This window comes from Hemitrygon akajei, chromosome 30, assembly GCF_048418815.1.
Source record: "Hemitrygon akajei chromosome 30, sHemAka1.3, whole genome shotgun sequence".
Lineage (NCBI taxonomy): Eukaryota > Metazoa > Chordata > Chondrichthyes > Myliobatiformes > Dasyatidae > Hemitrygon > Hemitrygon akajei.
In genome coordinates, this window is record NC_133153.1 from 32,414,370 (window position 1) to 32,434,793 (window position 20,424).

Here is a 20,424-nt window from a genome sequence, read left to right on the forward strand (position 1 = left end):
ACCAGACACCCAGATCTCACCTGGGGCTCAAAGTAGCTGTTTGCATATGATAGTGGCCATACTTGATACATCACTTCGGCAGGTGGGCTAAACCATAGCCAGCAGATCTCATACCTGGTGAGATAGGGACATGCTTGTTCTAGCATGTGAACTCAGCTTTGGAGAACTGGGTTGATGAGATCTACAATGAGATCCAGCAGCCAGAAGGCCGTTCTGCAACTCTCATGGAGAACTAAGGGCATAACAAGCCACAGAAGTCGTGGTCACCAGGGAAGACCAAAGTTGTGATGTCTACTTGTACCATTGGGCCCAGACTTCCCAGATTGAGAGTGCAATGACTTCTCCATTTTAAAAACTCTCCCACGCAGGTTTTCTGTCATCATTGGATACAAGGGACAACCAGCAGTAGTATTGGTGATGTTCTTATTTGTTCTGAATTTCATTTAAATGCATAATCTTTGACTCAGTTAAATAGTAGTTTATCTTTTTTATAGATTTTTAACTATTTCCATGGAACTTCAGCTAACTGTGCAGCTGTTTAACTGGGCCAAGATGTACTGGTCCCAATGTGCCCTAGTTAACTGGAATCCACTCTACCTGCCTCAACTACTTTCTCTGGGAGCTCATTCCATATTCCCACAACCTTGGGAAGATGTTGCCTCTCAGGTACAAAGTACAAATTACAAAGTAAATTTATTGTTAAAGTACATATATGTCACCCTATACAACCCCGAGATTCATTTTCTTGCGGGCATTCTCAGTAAATCCAAAAGCCGTAATAGAATCTGACTCTGTCACAGTAAACCTATGCCCTTTAGGTTTCAGTTCTCCTTCCCTCGGAAAAAGACTGTGCATTCACTCTCTCTGTGTCCTTCATGATTTTAGACTCCTCAGAAAGCCCACCCCTCAAGTTTCCTTATGTTGCAAGGATTAGAATTCTAGTCTGCTCAACCTTTCCCTATAACTAAGGCTCTTGAGTCCTAGCAGCATTCACGGAAACCTTTATTGCATTCTTTCTAGCTTAGTGATGTCCTTCCCTCAACAGAGTGACCTGTTCGTTCATTATGTGCCATGTTGTATCACGTGGATGATCATGGTCTTGGCATGGCAAATTTTTCTACTATAGTTTGCCATTGCCGCTTTCTGGGCAGTAGCTTTACAAGATGTGTGACCCTAGCCATTATCAATACTCTTCAGGGATGGTCTGCCTGGTGTCAGTGGTTGCAAAACCAGGACTTGTGATATGCACCAGTTGCTCATACAACCATCCACCACCTGCTCCCATGGCTTCACGTGACCCTGATCGGGGGGGCTAAGCAGGTGTTCCACCTTGCCCAAGGGCTAGCGGAGGGAAGGAGCACCTGAACAATACTCAACTTAAACCTGTGGAACAAGAGGTTTGCTTGTCCGACTTAGAGGCAGTTTAAGTGTTAACCACATTGGTGGAAGGGGAGTTACTTTTTATTTATTTAGAGATACAGCACAGAAACAGGCCAATTAACTTACTAACAAATATGTCTTCGGCAGGTGGGAGGAAACTGGAGCACTCGGAAGAAACCCACGTGGTCATGGGTCACGGGGAGAATGTACAAATTCTTTACAGACAGTGGTAGTACAAGCCAATCAGGAACAACAAAGCTCCACCTCTGATGGAAATACTGGAAATCTAGTAATTCTATTGTAATGATTACTAGTGATTTGATTTTGCTTAATTCCAGATCAGGTATAGATCAGATCCTGGAATTCTGGCATCATTCTCTGAAATATTACTTATGAAATGACTAAAGAATACTTATTCCTGTTGTACGAATGTGACGAAGTGTGGTGCTGAGCGTGAAGCTTGATGGGTAGTTGTATTGCGCCAGGAAAATATGGCAGTATTGACTGTGACAAGTGACCCCATGGTGCGGGCTGTCCATCACAACGTCCCTTGGCAGCGTGGGGTTGCGGGAGACGGACTCTGCTTGATGTGGGTAAGGTTTGATTCCCAGTGTGTCCATGGGAACTGGAATCACTTCAGGCAGCAGCTGAAATGCCAACTGTCACTCTGCATGTGCCACAGTTTTACACCTTCAGTGCGTGTTTGTGCAGGCTAACAGGACACAGTGAGGTGTGAACTTGGGAATGCGGGCCTTGAAAGCTTCAGGAGGACGGAAGACCCTAGGAATCACATGTTGGGAAGACAATTGATAGCCCAACTTTAATTTCCGCAGTATTTGGATTTGATATGGACATCTCGAGCTCCCCATGGTAGAGTCAAAGTAGATGCTTAAGGAGAAGATATTGCCTTTATATAGCACCACTCAGAATCTCAGGCTGTGGTGTGGCATTTATGACCTATAAAATGCTGTATCAAAGTTCAAAGTAATTTATTAGCAAAGTACACACTGTATAAGTCACCATATACTACCCTGAGATTTGATTTCTTGTAGGCATTTGCAGAAGAACCAAGAAATACAATAGCATCAATGAAAAACTACACACAGACAAAGACTGAGAAACAACCAGTGAGCAAAAAGGACAATAATAATAATAGTAATAATAATAATCATATTAATAGTAAAAAAAGAAGAAAATAAATAAAACTGAGAACAGGAGTGAGAACGCTCCTTGAAAGTGAGTCCATAGGTTGTGGAATCAGTTGTGCTGAGGTGAGCGTAAATATCCACGCTGCTTCAGGAGCTCGATGGTTGAAGGCTAATAACTGTTCCTGAACTTGGGGGTGTAGGACCTACAGCTCCTGTACCTCCATTCTGATGGCAGCTACAAAAAAGATTACGTTGGGGGGGGGGGTGGTCCTTGATGATGGATGCTGCCTTCTTGAGGCAATGCTCCCTGTGGATGTGCCCAATGTTGGGGAGAGCTTTTCCTGTGATACGGCAGCCTGGGCTGTTCTTTGTAGGCTTTTCTGTTCTTGGACATTGATGTTTCTCTGATGCATCTAATCAGGATACACTCCGCTGTGCATCTATAGGAGTGTGTGTGTGTGTGTGTGTGTGTGTGTGTGTGTGTGTGTGTGTGTGTGTGTGTGTGTGTGTGTGTGTGTGTGTGTGTGTGTGTGTGTGTGTGTGTGTGTGTGTGTGTGTGTGTGTGTGTGTGTGTGTGTGTGTGTGTGTGTGTGTCGTCGGGGTGCTGTCATGACAAGCTTTTTGCACCGATCTTTTTGGTGATTGCTCATCGTACGGTGTGACTTGGCATTCTGAAACCTGGCGGAGCCCATCCCTCTTCAGGATTTTTTTAGATGACATGCCAAATCTGTGCAAACTTTTAAGAAAATAGAGGAGCTGCTGAACCTCCTTTAAAATGTTACTTACATGCTGGTCCCAGGACAGAACCTTTGAAATGATAATGCCCAGGAATTTCAAATTACTGACCCTCTCCACCTCCAGTCCCCTAATGAGAACATAATAATGGGTGTTTATGAATTGAACATATAGTGGCCAATTTGAGCTTGCCATTCTTCTATATTACTTTCACTACACAAATTCCATGATATTCTCCGTCCTTAAAATAATATCAAGGGAGACACTCCAACATCCACATTTTCCCCGGAATGTCATCTCTCTCCCTCATTAGTTCACCTCGTTACCTCCTTTATCTGTAGCAAGAATTTTGAATACCAAGTCAAGCCAAGTCGCTTTTTATTCTCATTTCAACCATAAACTGCTGATACAGTACACAGTAAAAACAAAACAATGTTCCTCCAGGACCTTGGTACTACATGAAACAACACAAAACTACACTAGACTATGTGAGACAACTCAAGGCTACACTAGACTATGTAAAACAACACAAAAACTACACTAGACTACAGACCTACACAGGACTACATAAAGTGCACAAAACACTGCAGGGCAATACAATAATTAATTAATAAACAAGACAATAGGCACAGTAGAGGACAAATTTCAATACAATAATAAATGATGTAGATGTCAGCCAAGACTCTAGGTATTGAGGAGTCTGATGGCTTGAGGGAAGAAACTGTTCCCCCAAGCCATCACAGTCCACCACAGTTTCACAGAAACAGGCTTATGACAATAGCCAGTCCACCCAATTTTCCCCTCTGGTTCTGTTACTCACTTCTAAAGATTCTTTAAAATTCATTAATATCCCAATGTTTTTATTTGCACAATTTGTCTTCTTTTACACACTGGCTTTTTATCAGTCCTTGTTCATGTATGGTTTTTCATAGATTCTATTGAATTTCTTTAGTTTTCCTGTAAATCACAGCAACAAAACAAATCTGATAGTAATACACCACATAGGTACTCTGATAATAAATTTACTTTAAACCTTGAACTTCGAATGGCTAAATAGTCTAGAGATAAATTAATTCCTCTCTCTGCCTTTGAATCACCTAGGGACGTTAATGAACCAAAGGCAGATATAACTATAGAATAAAACTTACTCTATGTTGTTCAGTCAAGCTCTCCCAGGGTAGTAACAGCACTGGTTAGGTATCAGTAGTGTTCATGTCGCAAAATACATACTGGGCACAGAATAGAGTAGGTTCAGAATACATTTTCTCACCACATTATGACAGGACTCTGAAAGTCAGAACAGTGGCTGTGAACCAAGTTCCCATGCATCAGAAGATGCCTGCAGTCCCAAAACAGCCGGAAAATCCATCCCGCTGGTCGGATAATGATCTAGGAGCAGGAACAGGCCACGGTCACTCTATTCTGTACCATCATTCAGTGTGATCACGGTTGATCTGCCCCAGGCCTTATCTCCTCCTCTGTGCAAGTTCCTCACAGCCCTCAGTTCCCTGATCTGTCAAAATGAATCTATCTCGTACAAGTTCACGTTTAATTGTCATTCAACCGTACCCTTGTGTACAGCTAAATGAAATATCGTTCCTCCAGGGCCAAAGTGCAAGACTCAGTACATACAGTTACTCACATCTCACAGCACATATAGTTCTGATAGCACAGTCATAAAATAACATTAGCTCAAGACTCTGAGAGGCATGGCCTGAAGATTTTTGCTACCAGGGATGTTGTCCTGGAGCCATTTCTCTGGAAGAAAAAGCACACAGCAGTTCTTTGTCTTGCATTGGTCAGCAGCAACCCAGCTTATCTCAAGATGGCAAGGATAAGTGGTGACTTTTTGTGTGCAGCTCCAATAGGAATCATCTAATATTCCTGTTTAGGTCTATTACAGCTGAAATCCACAGCCACAGCCATGGGCTTCAGTAAGCAGCATCATTTTTAAATGATTTTAATAAATCTTATCAATCCTCAGAACCAACAGACCCCAGGCAGCAGACACAGGATGTGAGTGTAGTTCCCCTTTAAGGTAATGGAAGTGGAGAAGGCACACTGAGCTATAGGTACAATTGAAATGCAGAGACCTTAGAACTCACTCCCAACTATCTTGCTGTCAAATGTGCAGCGTCTAGAAAATAAAACTGCAGACCTCAGAGCAGGATTGCAAAACCAGGGAGACATCAGGGACTGCAGTATACTTTGCTTCATGGAAACATGACTAACCCCTGCCAACTTGGATGCCGCGCTGCAGCCTGGTGGCTTCACCATTCACCATAAAGACAGGTCAGTTGAATCCTTTAAAGGTAAGGAGGGGTAGCATGCTTCATGATTCACGTGACAGTTCTGTCCCCGTCCTGCTCATCCGACATGGAACGTCTAGTGCTCAAATGTCGTCCATTTTATCTGCCGAGGGAGTTATCCGCCATCTCCCTGGTAGCAGGGTACATTCCACCTCAGGACAACGTCAGGCGGGTTCTTGAGGAACTGAGCACCATGATCAGCGGTCATGAAACAACACCTGATGTCTTTCTGGTCACAGTGGAGGAATTTAACCGGGCCAGCTTGAAGAAGTCCCCGAACGACTACCACCAAGATATCACAACATATCACCTGTGGAACCAGAGGGAGCCAATCTATAGAAACAAAGTATAAATTACAATAAGAGCAAAAATGGTGAGGTAATGTTCCTGGAAAGGTTCATTGTCCATTCAGAAATCTGAAGGTGGAGGGGGAGAAGCTGTTCCTAGAATGTTGACTGTGTGTCTTCACCCTCCTGTACCTCCTCTCTGATGGTAGTAATACGAAGGTTGATGAGAGTCCTAAATGTTGGATGCCACATTTTCGAGGTATTGCCATCTGACGATGCCCCTGATTCTGTGCAGGCTAATGCCCATGATGGAGGTGGCTAAATTTACAACCCTCTGCAGTTTTTTCCATTCCTGTGTAATGACCCCTCCATATCAGAGATGGGGAAAGTTTAAAGGAGATTCAAAGAAGTTTAAAGGTACTGTATAGGGGATTTTTTTTTTTACACAGAGTGTGATAAGCACGTGCATTGGGCTCCCTAGGGCAATGGTGGAAGCATATATGTTAGTGGCATTTAAGAAACTGTCAGAGAGACACATGAACATCTGGAGAATAGGTGGATATAGGCCATGTATGGATAGAAGAGACTTTGCTTGGTGTTCTATTTAGCATAAACATTAAATGATCTTCCTTCAGCAGCAATGATCTTCCTTCAGCCAATGAGACTAATTAAACTAGTAATTAAATGTCTAACTAAATTAATCTCTTCTGCCTATATATCAAGTCAAGTTTATTGTCATTTAACCTTATACATGTACACCGTCAAACAAGACAGCTTTTCTCCGAACCCGGGTGTAAAGCACATAACAAACAAAAACTTACGAAAATAGGGATAAAATCTACAGATGGATTACACATAAACAAACAAAACTGCATAAATTAAATATGGTAAGGTACGGAGCAGGTTAACCAGTGACACTTTGAATGTTTTGTGGCAGGAAATTCGGAAGCCTCATGACCTGAGGGAAGAAACTGTTTCCCACCCTGATTGTTTTTGGTACGTCAAATTTGAATACAGAATATAGTATTAATAGTAAGACTCCTGGCAGTGTGGAGGATTGGAGAGATCTTGGGTCTGTATCCTTTGGATACTCAAAGCTGCCGAGCAGGTTGATAGCGTTGTTAAGAAGGTGTATGGTGTGTTGGCCTTCAACCGTGGGATTGAGTTCAAGAGCTGTGAGGTAATGTTACAGCTATACAAGACCTTGGTCAGACCCCACTTGGAGTACTGTGTTCGGTTCCGGTCATCTCACTACAGGAAGGATGTGGATACTATGGGGTGAGTGCAGAGGAGATTTACAAGGATGTTGCCTGGATTGGAAGGCATACCTTATGAGAATAGTTTGAGTGAACTTGGCCTTTTCTCCTTGGAGTGACGGAGGATGAGAGGTGACCTGATAGAGGTAGGTAAGATAATGAGGGGCATTGATCGTGTGGATAGCCAGAGGCTTTTTCCCAGGGCTGAAATGGCTAAAATGAGGGGGCATAGATTTAAGGTGCTTGGAAATAGTTACTGAGGGGATGTCAGGGGTAAGCTTGTCACGCAGAGAGAGGTGGGTGCGTGGAATGCACTGCCGGCAGCAGTGATGGAAGCAGATACAGCAGGATTTTTAAAAGCCTCTTAGATAGGTACATGGAGCTTAGAAAAATAGAGAACTATGTGCTAGGGAAATTCCAGATAGCTTCTAGAGTAGGTTACATGGTCAGCACAACATTGTGGGCTGAAGGGCCTGTAATGTGCTGTAGATTTCCATGTTCTATGTTCTTGGCGTAATGCATTGGAGTCTTCTACCTGTTTGTAGAAAGTCAAAGAGGATGCTGGATGGATGGATAAATAATACTAAAGGCCCTGCATACGCAGCGCTGCTGATAAACGCCCCCGATGGATAGGAGGGAGACCCCTATGATTCCCTCTGTTGTTCTCATAGTCCTTTGTAGGGACTTCGTGTCTACTGTTTGGCTGCTCACGTACCAGATGGAGTTGTAACTTGTCAGGATGCTTTCAATGGTTCTCCTGTAAAATGCAGGAGGAGCCTTGCTCTCCTTAATCTTCTTAGGAAGTGGAGGCATTGCTGTGCCTTCTTGTTCAGGGAGGTGATATTAAGGGACCAGGTGAGGTCATCCATGATGTGAACTCCCAGGACCTTGGTGCACTTCACTCTCTCTACCAAGGAGCCATGTATTCGCAGAGGGGGAAGGTTCCTGAAGTTCACAATGATTTCCTTGGTCTCCACATTCAGTCTTAGGCTGTTGAACTTAGGACATGGTCCATATCCCTCCATTCTCTGGATATTATTGTGTCCATCAAAGAACCTCTTAAATGCCTCTCTCCTTCATCCTTCATTACCACCCCTGGCAGCACATTCCACACACCCACACGCCCTGTGTAAAGATGAAGCCGAAGGTATTCAGTAGGAGATCCTGAGGTGCTCTCTACCTACAGTAGCATCCCAAATGCTCCTTCTCCATTCTACTCCACTCTGGCAAATCTCTACAGATGACCAGTGAAGAAGCTTCTGTCTGATTGCATCACTGACTGGTATGGAAGCTCTAACACACAGGATCGAAAGATGCTTCAGGGGTTACAGAGTCAGCCAGCTCCATCACAGGCACAACCCTCCACATCAAAGGTTCAAAGGTTTACTTTGTTATCAAAGTATGTATGCAGAATGCAACTCTGAGATTCATCTTATCCAGATAGCCATAGAGTACCGAAAACCATATAAGTAGTTGAAAGAAAGACATCAATCCCCCACATGAAAAGAAAAAGAAACAAAAACTCCCAAACCCCAAACACCCCCAACCCCTCGCTCACACAAGAAAAAACAGATCTCCCAAACCCCCAGCCCGCCAATCTGCAACAAGAAAGAATGGGCAAGATCATGAAAGGAAATCATAGAACTGAAAGTGGCCAACATGAATTACAGCTCGTTTGAACTACAGTCCAATCCCTAAATCTCAGAATTTCAATAACACCTTCAAGAGCATCGGGACCCAACGGCTCCTCTGAGGGTAACGACACGAACCAGTGGCCTCTTGGAGGAAAGCGACTCGAATCAGCAGTCCCTGCGAGGAAAGCGACATGAACCAGCAGCCGCTCTGAGACCCGCTCGATCTCCTTTCCACTTACCTCAATGCTTCAATCTACCTCGATGCTTTAATCAGCGAGAAATGTAGTAGATCATGGCCTCTCATCTTGTCTCGGAGCTTCTCCATGTGGTAGTTCTTGCTTGCATTTCTCTCTGCTGGCTCACTCGATTGAACTGCAGACTGAAAGTCCCAGGTTCCAGCAGTTTCAAAAACAAAACTAAGATAAAAAGAATAAGTAGAAGATGTAGAAAAGCTGAAATGATTGACCGTCTGGAAGATATTGCCTGAGGAATGAGGAATCATTCACTGGCGCCATCGAAGACATCTTCAAAAGATGGTGCCTCAGGAAAATGGCATCTGTCATTAGAGTCACAGAATCATGGAAAAGTACAACACAGAAACATTAAGGACTCTCTAGGGCCATGTCCTCTTGACATTATTATGTCGGGGGAGGAGGTACATGAAACTGAAAACCAACACTTATCATCTTAGGAACAGCTTCTTCCCATCTACCATCAGATTGCAAAAAAACCCATGAACACTACGTCACTAGTCCTCTTTTGCACCACTTATTTATTTTTTGATTTATTGATTAATTAACTGTAATAATGTTTTATGACTTCTTCTGTACTGCTGCCACAAACAACTTTCATAACACACATCACTAATAATACGAGTAAACCAGATTCCAATTCCATTTCTGATTCTGAGCATCCATGTGCCAGAATTCCCAGAGCTCAAGGGTTAAGGGTGAAAGGTGAAAAGTGTAAGGGGAACATGAGGGGAAAATTCTTCACTCAGAGGGTTGTGAAAGTGGGGAACGAGCTGCCAGCACAAGTGGTGCATGCGAGCTTGATTTCAATGTTTAACTGAAGTTTGTCTAGGTACATGGTTGGTAGGGGTAGGGAGGGCTATGTTCCGAGTGCAGGTCCATGGGAGTAGGCAGTTAAATGGTTTCGGAATGGATTAGAAGGGCCGAAGGGCCTGTTTCTGTACTGTACTTCTCTTTGACTCTATCTATGTGCAAAGAGTTGAAAAGAAGGACTTTGGGAAGACTACAGAAAGTAAGAAATGAGCAAACCCAGCATGTGATCTTTCTCCACAAGTTCTACCTCTCACCCATTGTGGTAATCCTGATCATCATCACAGGTTAAAAATAATCTGCTGTGGGTATCAAGGCGGAATGGATCCGAGCACAGCTTTGCAATATGATGCCTTTTATAGCCTAATTGCCTGTCTGACTCGTCAAAATCTACAGAATAAAGATTTCAATCCATTTGCAGCGCTAGCTCCCATGACATCCCGTGTAATGATAAAGCCAAGAATTCTTTGGGCAGGTTAATCTTTGCGTTAGCACCTGGCCTTGAGGCTCGTCCCCAGCTGTTTGCTGATCAGAGTGTGTTGCCTCGAGGAGTGTGCCTGGCTTAGGCAGCCGACTGCACGCAGCAGGCAAAGGGAAGATCAAGCTGGCAGCTGTGGAACTGACCCACAGGAGAGTCATGAGACTGCATAATAAACAGACCCTGAGCCAAGAGAGTCCCCTCGCACGCTCACACCTCCTTGCGAAAAGCAACAAATGGACTGTTCTAATCTAATGAAGCCAGGACAGTTTCCCATGGAAACTTGACGTATAATGGCCCCCATCAAGTGAAAGCCTACTCACCTCACCCCGAGTAGGCAAAACTGGCCCTTGTTGATATAGCAATGGGTGACAGTGAAGTGGAAAATCATTTTAAAGACCTCTCCTTCTGAGAATTTCATTTCTACTAAAGCAATTGGAAAGAAAATCTCAGCACAGTGTGGCACAGGCTGCTCAGTAGCTACCTGACATTTTAATATCTGCACTGTCCAGTCAGGGGATGATGAATATTTGAAGAGTCCCTATTCAACTTCTACCTTACTTCAGTGGCAACCCAGCATGGGTATATCTAGATGGCAAGTTTAGGTAGATTATTTATTGGGAATTAAATGATTGTGATGACACAGTTTAATTTAGTCTTCTCCCGCACATTAGGTTGAGGATCAGTTATTACTCGACAACCACTGTGGATAACCATAATCATTCCTACTCTGAGTTGATTCTACGGCTGACAGTCTCACTTCCAAAGACTCTTTACAACTCATCTTCTCAGTAATATTTTTATTTACACAGTTTCCGTTCTTTTGCACAATGGTTGTTTGACAACCTTCATTTAAAGATGAAAGATTAGCTTTATTTGACATGTCTATGTCGAAACAGTGAAGTGTACGGTGAACTGCGTCATTTGGACAACCCGCAAGTGTTGTCACACTTCTGGCGCTGAAGTAGTATGCCCATAGCTCACTAACCTTGACCACATGCCTTTGGAATGTGGGAGGGTATCAGAGCACCCTTTGGAAACCCACGTGGTCACAGGGAGAATGTACAAACTCCTTACACACGGCAGTGGGAATTGAACCCTGATCTTACAGCGGGAGTTGTAAAGCATCACACTAACTATTATACAACCATGCCACTGCGGTTGTTTCTTAAAATTCTCTTGTATTTCCATTCTCTTGTAAATGCTTGCAAGAAAATGAATCACAAAGTAAATTTACTTTGACCTTTGTCAGACCAGTCATGTGAATGAACTTTGCAACAGGCATCACCAGATACTATAGGTCAGGGCGACATTATTACAAGCAGAAGAGAGGGCGAGGTGACGAGTACAATTAAGTACTGTTCACTTCTATTTTATCTTCTGATTGTGGACAAACTCCATGAAGGACTCCTTGGCACTGGCTCTCTCTAGCCCGCACAGAATCTTACATGGTACACTAACACTTCTCTTTCCTCTAAACTCTAATGTGCCTTTCCAAACATGTTCATTTTAAAGCCCTTCCGAACCTCGACTCATTTTCACTATAATTGAGATATTCTGCAGAGTAGGCTCTAACAGCCCTTTGAGCACATTCTCCAGCTCCACCATACATCAAGAACTCTTGTCTTGCCACTGGATCCAGATGGGAATTGGAATTGGAGACTGAGGCTGACACTGCACAACTCTCCCTCACTTAAATCCCAATCATGCGCTAGTTTTGACACCATCACTTGGTGTCGAGGTCTTCGTCGACAGCGATGGACGAACACGATATTAAGAACTTTTTACCTTGACAACGACTTTGCTATAAAAGGGTGACCAAGAACTACACAATACTCCAAGTGCAGCCTCACCAACAACTTAAATAATTGCAACATAATGTCTCTACTCCTAAACCTGGTGAGCTGACTGAGCTGCCTTTGCCACTTTTTCTAACTGCAGTGAACTGTTCTTGTGTTCTCTGAGTCCCTCTGTTCCACAACACTAGTCAATGGATGGGGCTGAAGATGGATGGATTTGTGAATGCTTGTAGATACGTGAGTCTGTGGTGGGGTGAGGTTTCGAAAACTCAGAATCACAGATAGAGGTCTAGAATCCATCTTCAGTTTCTAAAAGAGGGGGTTTCAAAGCCCCCGGTCCACATTCATTGCCAAAGCAAGGGTATAAATACTCTGATATAAATCACTGATCAGTACGATTCTTCTTCAGTGTTCCTTAAGATTAAATTCTCCGCTCTGAGATCTCCTCAGATTCCTATTCACCTAAAGTTCACCCGCAGCTGACATTGACCTCTATTTCCCACCTCCTCCACACTTCAGGCACATCAGCGCCAAAGTACTTGCCACTGAGTCATGGAGAAACAGCTGGGAAACTGGCCCTTCGGCCCATTGAGTCTGTATTGCCATCAATACAGTCATGTTTGTCCTACCCTAACCAATTTTATTTTGTGCTCTGTTTATTGAGATAGATATAAATATCTATCTGTCTGTCTATCTATCTGTTTATTTGATGGTCAATTGAGATACAGTGCAGAACTGGCCCTTCCGGCCTTTCGACCCGCACTGCCTGGTAATCCCCCGTGACCGTGTAGGTTTTCTCTGGTTTTGCAGTTTCCACCCACATTCCAAAGACGTGCGGGTTAGGGTTAGTAAATTGTGGGCATGCTACGTTGGTGCCAGAACCATGGCGACCCTTGTGGACAACTTCTAGCGCAAGCTCGGACTATGTCGGTCACAGATGCAAAAAACGCATTTCACTGACATGAAAAAGTCTGTAGTTGCTGGAAATCCAAATCAATACACCCAAAATGCTGGAGAGACTCAGCAGGTAAAGCAACATCTGTGTAAATGAATAAACAGTCGGCGTTTTGGGCCAAGACCCTTCTTCAGGACTCATTTCATTGTATGTTTCAATGTTTTGATGTCCGTGTGACCAATGAAGCTATTCTAATCTAATTAACTAGCGCTTTATAAGGTCATAAACATTGGAAACAGAAGATCATTCAGCTCCATGAGCATTCTCCACCACATAAGGTCGTAGCTGCTGATCTTAAACTGGGCACCATCCTTTTGAGTCCAACAATCCTCAATTTCCTATAATACAGAAATAAGTTCACATCAGTCTTGGAATGTTTTTTGTTATTCATCCATGTGGCGTAAGAGAATTCCAAAGATTTCTAAACGTCAAGAAAAATAAATTCTTCCTCTTCATTTTATGAGTGTTGTCCATTATGAAACTTTTCCCCATTGTTCTACTTACCCCGTAAGGCAAACAAACACTAAATGTCACATATTTCAATAAGATTACCCTTCATTCTAAACTCCATTGTGACGTGACCCAAATGCTCATTTTAAAATGATTATCAGACCATGATCCTTGTTATCACTGAAAACTCCTCCTGCCCCCTCAGTGCACCGAGCACTCTAAGCCCTTCTAATTTGGACCCCTTGAATTTAATTGCCCCCACTTTTACTAGGGTGTGGTTTTCCCTCCTGACTTTAATCTTTATTTATTTAGTTATTGAGCTACAGCACGAAATAGGTCCTTCCATCCATTCGAGCCACGCTACCCACAATCCCCTAGTTTAACACTAGCTTAATCAGGGACAATTTACAACGACCAACTAACCTACAAACTGGTCTGTGCTTGGGCTGTGGGAGGAAGCTAGAACACCCAGAGGAAACCCATGCGGTCACAGGGAGAACGTACAAACTCCTTACAGACAGCAGCATTGGCATTTTCTTCCTACATCTCTCAGTCTCTTCCCTCTTAAGACAGACCTCTCACTAAATCTTTTGCTCTTGGTGCTAACATTCATTGAAGTGGCTCAGTATAAAATTCTTATCTGGTAACTTGATACCAAGTTATTAATTGATCACACTCCTGCAAAATGTTTTGAGACATTTTACAGCATTGAAGGTGCTGGAAATACAAAGTTTGCAAATTATTGTTAAGTTCTAGGTAGCATTCAGTTACTAATTTCTTTTTCTTCATAGATCTCAAAAGTTGGCATGAAAACCATGCAGATAAAAACTCTCTCTGCCAAGCTAAATATTATTGGAATCAGCACAAGTAAGGATGCAAACACTTGAGAGGTATTTAGCTCAGATTCCCACCATATTCTTCACTCCACTGGATCAAAGCAACCCGGTGACACAGCAAGACTCCAGGGTCCTGCTTGTACAAGTGCCGGGAACACCATGGAGGTGTTAGACTAAAACCCCAGCTCAGCATGAATCTTGACACCTTTCATCCTCTGTTCCGGGATGAAGTTCCAGGCCTCCTTTATGCGCCCGGGACATTACCAAGAGGCTCTGAGCCTTCAGGGTGCCTAAGGAAGATGGATGATAGTTTTGTTGCATGATGAGAGAAGAAAAGAAACTAAGCACAATGATGTAGAATCATACAGCATGGAAACAGCCCTTCAGCCCATAAACTCCATGCTGACCATTAAGACTAACCCCACATTACTCCCATTTTATTCTCCCCACGTTACCCTCAAATTCCCCCAGATTATAGAACTTGTAGGTTTTCATAAATGAAATGGCAGAGGTGTTTTTTTGTTTACGGGAAACTGTAACAATTCCTTTATTGTCCAACAAACTAGAACATAAAGCATGGTAAAAAAAAACTTCACATCAAAACGTCATCACGTCAGACCAGCCACTGAAAGAGAACCCCAACTCAATGTTGCTGGTTGTGAATTATGCGTATGTTTCCACCCTTTACATGATCCTATACACTCACCTACATAGAAAGGACAATTTACAGCCCAGAAATGATCAGAGTCAGAATCAGGTTTAATATGTGTCATGAAATTTGTTATTTTCGCAGCAGCAGTACAATGCAATATATAATAATAAATAACTGTGAATTACAGGAAGTATATATATTATACAGTTAAATAAGTAGGGCAATAAAAAAGAAATGAGGTAGTATTCATGGGTTCATCGACTATTCAGAAATCTGATGGCAGAGGGGAAGAAGTTGTTCCTGAATCTGTGAGTGTGTGCCTTTAGGCTCCTGTACCTTCTTCCTGATGGTTGCAATGAGAAGAAGACATATCTTGGGTGACTGGGGACCTTAACAATGGATGGTACTTTTTTTGGGGCATTGCTCCTTGAAGATGTTCTTGATGCTGCGGAGGTGAGTGCCCGTGATGGGGCTGACTGAATTTACAACTTCCTATAGCATTAACCTACCAAGCTGCTCATATTTATTAATTTATTGAGAGACAGCGCAGAACAGGGTCTTCTAGCCCTTTGTGCCATGCCACCCAGCAATCCCCCCAATTTAATCTGAGCCTACTCACGGTCAATTTACAATGACCAATTAAACAACCAGCCTGTATGTCTCTGGATTGTGGGGGGAGATTGGAACACCAGGACAAAACCCATGCAGTCACGGGGAGAGTGTATAAACTCCTGACAGGCAGTGGTGGGAATAGAACCCTGATCACTAACTGCCGGCAGTGTAAGGTGATGCGTTAGCCACTATGCTACCATGCCTGGGTGAAACCATGCAGTCACAGAGACAGTGTGAACCTCCACGTAGACAGCTTTGGAGGTCAGAACTGAACCCACGTCACTGGAGCAGTGAGGTAGCAGTTCCACTGGCTATGACACTGTGAGGGCCCAACTACTCCCGATGTAACCATTGCTTTAAGACTGGTGATCTCCTCTAAATAATGGTGATCAGCAAATTAGTTTCAGCTGTTGAGTCGGTTCTACCACACAAAACACCGACTAATAACCTACATTAGAAAAACAGCACAAACAAGAGAAAATCTGCAGACGCTGGAAATCCAAGCAACACACAAAAAATGCTGGAGGAACTCAGCAGGCCAGGCAGCATCGATGGAAAAGAATACAGCTGACGTTTCAGGCCGATTCTCTTCAGCAGGACTAGAGTGAAAAAGAGGAAGACTTGTTATCTCCTTTTTTCCCAGTCCTGCTGAAGGCTCTTAGCCTGAAATGTCATCTGTACTCTTTTCCATGGATGCTGCCTGGCCTGTTGAGTTCCCCCAGAATTTTGTGTGTGCTGCTGAGAAAAGCAGCATCCATATTCAAAAATCCTCACCACCCAGGCCATGCTCTTATTTGCTGCTGTCATTGGGTAGAAGGTACAAGTGCCTCAGGACTTACAGCACCTGGTTCGAGAACAGTTACCACCCCTCAACCATCAGGCTCTTGAACAAAAGGGGATAGCTACATTCACTTAAAGACTTATTTGTCTCGTTACTTCATGCTCATTATTTATTGCTATTTATTTATATCTGCATTTGCACAGTTTGTTGTCCATTGATCCTGTTTACAGTTACTGTTCTGTAGATTTTCCAAGTATGCCCGCAGAAGAAGTATCTCAGGGTTGTATGTGGTGACATGTATGTGCTCTGAAATAAATTTTACTTCACTTTACTATAAATAACATAGGTTCTTCAACTTAGCAAAGCGGTAGCAGAACATTGCGTTCGCAGTGGCCATAGGATTGACTTTGACAGCACTAAACCACTGTGGTGCCAATAGCTTTTGGGACCGCATGGTGTAGGAAGCCATTGAAATGAGAATAAGAATTTTATCAAAGATGAAGGACTTGCTCTAAGTAAGAAGTGGAATTAGATTGTAAACAAGGTGGGACAACGGAAACCTGATTGGTTGGGGACTAACCAAACAAGAAGGGTGGATGATGGGGGTATATATACCATCGGACTAGACGTGCCTAGGCATCATCGCTGATGGAGATGACGGAGTTTGTCATTGAAATGTTGGTTAAAATCAATACCTGTACCTGGCTAGAAGCCCGAGAAGAGTTAATTCAGGAGAACATTATTGATAAAAGTGGAAAACATGCTAAAAATGTGATACTCATGTTAATGATTAACAGTTGATTCATCAAGAACACAAGAGAGTCTGCTGATGCTAGAAATCCAAAGCAACACCTACAAAATGCTGAAGGATCTCAGCAGGTCAGGCAACATCTATGGAGGAGAATAAGCAGGAATAAACAGGTGTTTTGGGCCATGACCCTTCATCAGGACTGGAAAAAATTGGGGGAAGATAGGAAAAGAAGATGGGGAGGCAGGAGTAAAACTGGCAGGTGGTAAGTGAGTCCGGGTGGGGGGTAAGGTGGGTGGGTGGGGGAGAGGGAATAAAGTAAGAAGCTGGATGGTGATAGGTGGAAAAGGGTGAAGAAGAAGGAGTCTAATAGGAGATGAGAGCGGACTGTGGGAGAAGGGGAAGGAGGAAGACCAGAACAAGGTGATGGAAAGGTCAGGAGAAGAGAAAGAGTAAGAGCTGAGCCAAAATGGGAATGAAAAAATGAGTGAAGGGGGACCTGGAAGAAACTATCAGAAATGAGAGAAATCAATGTTCATGTGATCAGATTGGAGGTTGGCCAACAAGGTAGATTTTAGGAGCACCTGTAAGGAAGAGAGGAAAGTAGAAAATAGTGGAGGTGGGGCGGGGGTGGCTACTGGAGCTTTAGGGCTTAGGTAGCTAAAGGTAATAATGCTGTGATTGATGTTACAGAGCCCAGCAGAAAGGACGTGAACAGAGGATTGTAGGGCTAGAGGGGAGTACAGAGGTAGGGAGCAGTGAGGTTAAGGAAAGTTTTGAAAGCAAGAATTTTAAATTTGAGCTGTTGCTTCGTAAGGAGGCAATAGACATCTGCAAACACAGGTCTGCAGCAAGGTTTGACTGTTAAAGTTTCAAAGGGTTGAAAAAGTGAAGAGGTTCGCCGATGTATTGGAACCTTTGACTCTAGACGAGGAATCCCCAAGCTTTTTTTATGCTATGAGCCCATACCATGAACAAAGGGGTTCATGGACCCCAGGTTGGGAACCCCTACTCCAGAGGAAATCAAGATATAGAGGAAGGTTTCTGATGTTGCGGTGTTCACCGAGCTTGGCAATTAGATTGCAGACGTTTCATCACCAGTGAGGTGACATCCTCAATGCGCAGTTGTTGGTGCTTCTCTCTGTGGGTGCTCATGTTCATATAGGCCCCTGTTTGCTTGTCTTGGTCCTGGTCAGCTACACTTTCAGTTGACTTTTGAATTCTACTGGCTCACATTTCTTCGGCTCGTAGGGATTTGTAGACGGTGTCTATTTCGATATGTTTCTTTATGGAGTTATTAGAAGAGAACCACGCTTTTAAAAGTTCTCATGCCTGCTTTGTGTTTGCCTGCACTAGAACTTCTGCAGTGGCCCAGTTAAAGTACCGAGATCAGCGACAGTGGATCATGTCTCTGTACTGTCAGTTTGTGTTCTCGTAAACGAGTTGAGAGGGAAGTTTTGCTAGTGAATGAACTGGGATGAGAAAGCGGCTAGATCAGTTCAGACCAACAAAGACTGGTTAAAAGAGGGTAATGTATATTCCTGTGGTAACTGCTTTTGGACACAGAGAGGGAGGGTCAGGAGTCTTTACACCTTGCGTACTTGCATGGGCATCTCTTACCAGGTGAACGTGGCCCAGAATACAAAACATGAAAACCAGCTAATAATACTCAGCTAATGAGAACTTGAACGTGACAGCTCGAGAACATGGACTTAATTCATAATGGATATCCAGAATAAAAAACAGGTATCATTGATTATGATTGTAGGGTTGTTGAAAACATATACCTTGTTAATGTTTTCCCCTAAAGGGAAAGAAAATCTGGTAAAGGAAAAAGGGAAAAAAATTGAAATTTCAGGTTAAGCTGATCCACTAATGGATGGCCTTCACCTCCTCCCAGGTGGCTGCCGATCAACCTGAGACAACCCATTAGACTCCAAACTGAAACAACCTAGAATCCAACTGCTGGTATTAACATTCCCACATTCAGCTGAATCCTACTGGAGGGTTGCTAGGTGACTAGATAAAGCCATTATCACCTCTGGTTACTCCGCTGATAGAGAAGGGTGTGCAGACGGACAGCCAGAGGCATAGCGGCTAGCATAACATTTCACCATGCCGGAGATTGATGTTCAATTCTCGCCACTGTCCGTCAGGAATTTGTATATTCTATGTGGGTTTCCTCTGGGTGTTTCAGCTTCCTCCCACATCCCAAAGACATACTGGTTAGTTTTGGACGTGCTGCATTGCCACTGGAAGCATGGCGACTCTCGCGGGCTGCCTCCCAGCACATACTCGGCTTGTCACAAACAATGCACTTCACTCACTGTTTTGCTGTTTCGATGTACAAGTGACAAATAAAGTTCATCTTTATCATTAGTTCTGGTTAAGACCTTGGTGAAACCATACCTGCAGCCTTGTGCACATCTAGTGTGCTCTTACCTAAAGAGGAAACGTATAGTACAGAGGGGGTGTGGCGAAGATTCAGCAGGTGGGATAGCAGCATCATCAGATGAAGAATGATTGAATAGACTGGATGTCTGTTTTTCTTGAAGAATGAGCGGTTACCTACTGAGGCATACAAAATACGATGAGGATAACAGAAAGAGTCTTGAACTCCCTTGTTGAGGAGTTTGCATCTAAATATCACTATCTCAAGGAGTTGAAGGTAAGTGAGGGGTAATTCCCCCATTTACAGCATGGAAATCCCTACTCTGGAACACTGCAGAGATCCAATCATTCATTCATTAGGAACAGACTCCAAGGATTTCTGTGTATTCAGAATCAGAATCAGGTTTAATATCACCGACATGTCGTGAAATTTGTTACCTTTGCGACAACAGTACAATGCAATACAAGATAAATATAGGAAAAAAACGGAATTACAATAAATACATAAATATAAAATAGTTTAGTTAAAGTAAGTAGTGCAAAAGCAGAAGTAAATAAAATAAGATGCTGAGGTAATGTTCATGGGTTCAATGTCCATTTAGAAATCAGTTGGCAGAGGGGAAGAAGCTGTTCCTGAATCGCTGAGTGTGTGTCTTCAGGCTTCTGTACCTCCTTCCTGACTGTACCAATGAGAAGAGGACATGTCCTAGATGGCAGGGGTTCTTAATGATGTACGCTGCCTTTATGAGGCACCGCTCCTTGAAGATATCCTGGATACTATGGAGGCTGGTACCCATGATGGAACTGACTAATTTTACAACTTTCTGCAACGTACTTCGATCCTGTGCAGTAGCCCCCTCCCCCACCTCATACCAGTCAGCATATGTCGATAGGGCAGGACAATAACACTGA